We start from the raw sequence: 6,688 nt of genomic DNA, 5'->3' as shown, positions 1-6,688 counted from the left end.
CCGCCGATGCCAGCGCCGCCGATGCCAGCGCCGCCTGTGCCAGCGCCCCGGAGGGTGTCGCCTACGCCGATGCCAGCCCCGCCTGTGCCAGCGCCCCGGAGGGGGTCGCCTACGCCGATGCCAGCGCCGCCTGTGCCAGCGCCCCGGAGGGGGTCGCCTACGCCAGTTCCAGCGCCGCCAGTTCCAGCGCCCCGGAGGGGGTCGTCCCCTGTTCCAGTGCCCCAGAGGGGGTTGTCGCCACCATCTGCTTCCACACTCCCCAGCGTCTTGCCGGTCCCATGGCACCCGAGGGCCTGTCAGCCAGCTCCTCCTGTCCCCGTTGTGGACCAGCAGACTTTTCCTGTCCCCACGAGCCGCCAGCAATATGTTGGAGTACCGGACACCCACATGCTGCCTGTGCAGGCTCCTGCGAGCCAAGGGAGCTCTCCGTGGGTCACACAGACTACCCGGCCTGCCCCGCAGGCCATTCGGTCGCCATCTAGGACTGGCACAGTTGGTGGTTCTCAGGGTATCCCTGGTGTCATCACAGGAACACATACTGCCTCGGTGTCTAAGACTTTGAATGTCCCTACTGTATGTGATGTACTCACTGCCATGTCCTCCAGAGGTATGCCGTTGTTCCCTGCTCTGGTTCCAGGTTTTGTGTTGGTCCCTGTTAATGTACCCGTGTCTCTTTCTGTTCCTGTTTCGTTGCCCCAGTCTTGTTGTATTTCAGTCCCAAGTCTTGTAAGTTTCTTTGTACCTGTTCATGTGTCTGTGATCTTGCTCATTCTTGCCTCTGTTATTGGTTCATTTGTATCTGGTCTGTTTAGATTTTCTATGCCGGTGTGACTGTTCTTGGGGTGTTTTTTTTTTTTTTTTTTTTTTTTTTTTTCTTGTGTGGGGTTTTGGTTTGCGCGCCCCGGAGTTGCGCGCTTGGGGGGGGAGTACTGTCACGCTTGGCTCCGCCCTCCTCCTGTCCACCACACCTTCTTTGTAATTATCCTGCCGTTATTTGCGTTCTCACCTGTTTCTTGTTTGTTTCATTATTGTCTGGTATTTAGTTCCTGGTTTTCTGTGTTCTCATCGTGGGTTATTGTGTGTGTTTGTTACCTGGTGGTTTAGTTCTTGTTAGTCCGATTGTTAGCTCTAGTTTCATGTTTAAAAGCCTTGTAAGTATTTGTATTGGTTAGTCTTGTCTCCTTGTATGTTTCAGCTTTAATTACTCCTAGTCGTGCAGTCTCTGTTCATTCTTAGTTTATCCTGGTGTTTGCTTTGTGATCTGTTAAGTTGTCTTACTCTGCCGGTCTTCGTGTCGTTTAGTCTAAGCTTCTGTGTTTTGTATTCAAGTTCCCGATGGTTTTCCCCCGTGTTTATGTATTAGTGGTCTAGCGTTTTTGGTCGTTGTGGTTTTGTATCTCTTGTTTACTTTAGTCTCTGCTGTGTTTCATTGTACCTTGTATTATTTCAGAATTCTTATTTACATAAACGTATTTTCCTTTCATAGTCGCTGTGGTTCGTTGTATTCATTCGTTCGTGTTTCAGTTTAGAGTTTGGTATGCCTCGTAAGTCGCGCACTCTCCGTGTGGGTGCGGTTTCTTTAAAGGAGACTAGCTCCGCCAAGGTAGCGGTCCACTCTTCACCGCAAATGTGTCCGACCCTGACTCCCACCGTGTTACAATTTGTTTATTAGATCATAATAACATGTTTTCTGAGGTGTGTAGGTGTGTCCAAACTTTTGAATGGTAGTGTAACTCTGTAATCTTAAAAACTGAACATTCCACTGGCAAATCTATTAGTGATCTACAAGTTTATCAAAATGCATATACATGTAAAGAACCACAGATGTGAATGCAATTCTTTCCGTTTGCCTAGACTATGGTTTAAAATGGCTTTGAGATATGTCGTCCTCTAGTGGTCACTGAAACGTAGGAATTGTAGCAGCTAGAGCTAATATCATTGACTGCAAAACAGTTCTTGTCTGTCAGTTAATTTAATGTTATTTAATTATTATCATTAGTTTAAAGATATGCTTAGAAATGTGCTGCAATTCTGCAAAATAACTAAAAAAAACTAATAAATAAGAAAATTATTCTGCATTCTGCCATCATCACCCCAAACTCTGAAATTATCCTCCAGAAGATTTGAGGGCTCAGTGTTATAGACACACTCAAGAAGAGGGTTAAGGCCTTTTTATTCTGTCAAGATATAAACTATTGGATACTGTTTTACTACTGCTGAACTTCATCTGTATCTTTTTGTTGAATCATGCACTTTCTTTAATTTGCTGTAAGATTTTCTTCATACTTGAGTTTTATTTTTCCCCACTTTTTGAAGTGTCTTCTACTTTTACTATGCACTTCATTTTATTTGCTGTACTTTACTCTGTCTTTATGAAGGTGTAACACTTTATACTGGGAGTCAGTTGCTACATCACCAAAGTTCAATACATTCAGTGTGCTGGTGAAATTTACATACATTCAAGCTATAGATGTGTTAATAAGTACACACCATATGGTACTAGCATTTTTGGTAATGTATGTTGTGCATGATTGCAGTCTGGATAATGTCTGTACTTTAAGCTTGACTTCCCTTTTATTAATCTTTTCTGTAAAACACAGTGTAAATAATTTTAAAGTGCTATAATAATAATGATTGTTTTTATTAATATTTATGAATGAATTGTGCATGTATATATGTGCATGTGCCAACTACATAAATGTATTGCTTTATTGTTTCAGAATTTATAAATCTACATTTGCTGCAACATGTAATTTGCTATGTCAAACAGATGATGGCAGTAAAGTGCCACCTCCATGAAAGTAAAACAATATGACAATATACTGTATGTACATATACAGTACATAAATACTATATACTAAACGCACACCAATTACCTTGACATCAACATACAATATAATCTAACATATATAGTATAAAGAATACTATACAGAATTACTTAATTTAAGCAAGGTGTAATAAACATTAATAATAATAATAACTAATAATTAAACAATAATCTTTACCTTTGATACATACATGCAACTCAAAGTCCTTTACAGAGTTTATAGACATAATATAAATAATATAATAAAATGCCACAATTATTAAATGCATATCTAAACAGGAAGGTTTTGAGGCTCTTCTTGAAGGTGTGCAGGAATGAAATGTCTCCTCAGAAAGAGTTGCACCAGAGCTTGGCTGTAATGGTTGAAAGCACCCTCTCCAGTCTTTAACCGGGTTTTAGGAATCAGCAGTAGAATGCTGTTTGAAGACCTGAGTGGGACATCATTCACTGAAGAAAAGAGGAGCAAGACCATGAAGACATTTAAAAACCATCACCAGAACCTTAAAATCTATTCTGAAACTGACAGGTAACCAGTGCAGTGAGTGGAGTGTGGGTGTGTATGGTCCCTTTTTCTCCTGCGGGTCAGGACCCTTGCAGCATCATACTGAATTTGCTGCAGGTGTGAAATAGAGCTCTTTGGGTGAGAAGATAGAACAGCGTAACAATAATCTAGATGTAATAAATGCATGAACAATGATAGTTGTCACTAGTTACTCCCTATCATCAGGAATATTAGTAATATTTATATTTATTAGTAATAGTAATATTTCCAAGGTGAAAGTGAGCTGTCATGTAGCCATGATGTGAGACTTAAAGATGAGCTCATTTTCAAAACCGACGCTCAAGTTCTTAACACATTTTTGGCCTTTAGATTCATTTGATTTACATACCAAGAATAAGAACCTCAGTCTTCTCTTAACTGCATATCTGTACATCACTTATGCACTCAATCAGTGAGGTAATTGATTTAGGGCTTTAGGTTCTAAATAAATGTAAAGTTGACTGCATATTGATGATGACTAATATTATGATGGGGCAACGGAAGCAGATAAAGGTTGAACAGTAATGGCCCAAGAATTGATCTTTGATGGACTCTGCATGTTATGTGTGGAGGAAGTACTTGATGACACAAATTAAACACTTTAACATAACACATCTTAGTATGGTATGGCAGCTGCACTGCGGCAGACCGTAAGTCACTCCAGAGGGTTGTCAAAATAGCCCAGTGCATCACTGCCTCCTCACTCCCCACCATAGAGACTGTACATCACAAAAGACGCCTGCGGAAGAATCACAACATTGCTATGTACAGCTCTCACCCCAGCCACAGACTGTTTGACCTTCAACCCTCTGGGAGAAGATACAGGGCCCTCCGTTCCCAGACCAGCTTGTCTGACGGCAGTCACCATACTGAACTCTGCACCATAGTCATGAACCCCCGGTCAGGGGCTGTACCGTGACAGTTTCCTTTAACATAATAATTCAGCTGAGCTGACACATCTTTTCGATGGTATTGCCAAGAAAAGGAAAGGTTAGATATAACTCGATAATTATTGAGAATTGTGGGATCAAGATTTCTGTTCTTTAATAGTGGTTTAACCACTGCAGTTTTAAGAATATTAGGGAATTCTCCCAGTTGCAGAGACTGATGAACAATTGTTAGATAATGAATTCAGAACATGCTGATTACTGATATTACGGTTGATGTGTAGGTGGAACAAGGACATACTGGTTAACTGAAACCCTGAACAGGTGTAACGAATGAGACTCAGACATCATGTTGTTGACATATTGAACAGGTGTAAGGAAGTGGACTTAAAGAGGACATACTGCTGAAATATTGAACAGGTGTAATGAATCAGAGTGTAATAGTAATCAGAGTATAATACTCTAATTTACACATTTTATAACTGTCAAATTACTCTTACGGTGAAACAAAATAATGCATGGTGAATTAGAACTGCAATTCGTTCATAGTTAATTCAGCGGTTTTAACTAATCCAGATTGGCTTCTTTCACATAAATCTTTTTCGGGATATTGATAATTAAATCACAGTTTTGGAATTGAAACCATAATGTGATTATAATGATTTAAATGATTTTCATGTGTCAAGAAGAATGTCTCATAATTTCAGATAAATTAGATTTATATAGACATGTATAATCTTCTATTTATATAGAAGTGTATTATCCTATATTTACATAAAAGTGTATAATACTTAAGAATATTCTTCCAGTTCCACCAAGTCCCTGGGGCCATTTCATCACTGGGCAGACTCAGACACTCATCATTGACAATGAAAGCCATACGTTAAAAACTAATGGTCAGCTGAACTGGTATAACTGTTACAGATGGGAAAAGGGAGAGATTTACATTAGGCATAAGGTGTTATCTTGAAACCCAGAAATTAAACATCCAGTACTGGGATATTTGGGCTTGAGTCTTAGGATCTCATCAAGGCATTTCATAGAAAGACAGAGAGAATGAATGCGAGAGAGAGAAACAAAGACAGAAATAATTGTGAAGCTAGCCCCCCCTCTAGGAGCAACTCACATTGGCATAAGGACACAGACAGAAAGCTGAGAGAAGAATGCCATTAACTGTCTTCCACACCATCAGCCGCCACTATACATGCTGAACTGATGGGTGTGCCTGTATTGTTCATTCTGGTGTTTAGTGGCAAGCTCTGTGCCAACAACTGTGCCATTGACAGTCGTTGGCTTTGACAATTCAACAGTGCATAGTATGACATCACTGTAACAAGCATCAAAACTGGTAAATAACATTGCTTTATTGCAAGGGTGTCAAATTCCATTTATGGAACAGACCACATTACACTCAGCCAATGGGCCAGACCGAACAGCAATTATGTAATAATGAGTAAGTCATCAAGAACCCCTCTTAAATATGACAACTGGTCATCAAAGAAAATGTGTTTACTGCTTAATACACACTGACTGTTAAGACATCTGCAATACCAATTGTGCCCTGAGAATGTCACTAAATCTCTTTTCAACTTAATGTTAATTATCCTGTCTTGAAGTGCTGGACATATGAGTTTTGGTCACTTTCAGCCAAATTACTGAACTTTGGGTCTCTGTTAATATTTACAGCAGATCTGTAAACATTTATATGAAAAACCTTAGATAATGTACCTTTAAAATAACATTGACGTCTGTGTAGAGATCATAAATATTTTTTACAAGAGATCTCATTCATTTATCTTCTAATCCTCTTAATCCGTGTTGTAGGCACCTGACATACAGATCATAATGCAGGAATAATCCCTGGATCCACCACCCAATCACTGACACCAAACCAACTTAAGGATGACAACTGACCTCACATACACATCTTTGGAATTTAAGAGGAGGTCAGAGTACTCACACTCAAGCTGCACACTCCACAGAGACAGCAGATGCTCCAGCAATCATATCTGATTCCTAATCATATTAAATCTGCTGGCACCCTACATACTGCAGCTAAAAAATGCCATTTTATTTATGTAAGTGTGGACTTTGTTGAAATTGGACAATAGGCAGTTATTAAAAGCCTTTTAACTCAGGCCCTATGAGAGCATTGGAATTATTACATAAATTTATTATATAAATAATTGGAGATTTGTTACATGCATTCTTTTCCCTCCAGTCTTTATGGTGGTGCTCTGAAACACTAAGGCAGCTCTCACATTCATGTTAACATTTCCCATGCAGTCAAAAATGCTCTGTTACCATGGGAAACACAAACAGACTCATGGCCACACTAAACGTATTATTATTAGACTCATGGATTAAAGGTATCACAGAAACCGCTGCACTTCTCGTTTATTTACATTTCCTACTGAGCACATATGGAAGCTT

The sequence above is a fragment of the Brachyhypopomus gauderio genome, chromosome 6 (genome assembly GCF_052324685.1).
Source record: "Brachyhypopomus gauderio isolate BG-103 chromosome 6, BGAUD_0.2, whole genome shotgun sequence".
Classification (NCBI taxonomy): Eukaryota; Metazoa; Chordata; class Actinopteri; order Gymnotiformes; family Hypopomidae; genus Brachyhypopomus; species Brachyhypopomus gauderio.
The sequence above is the reverse complement of the archived record's forward strand: the minus strand, read 5'-3'. Positions refer to the sequence as shown.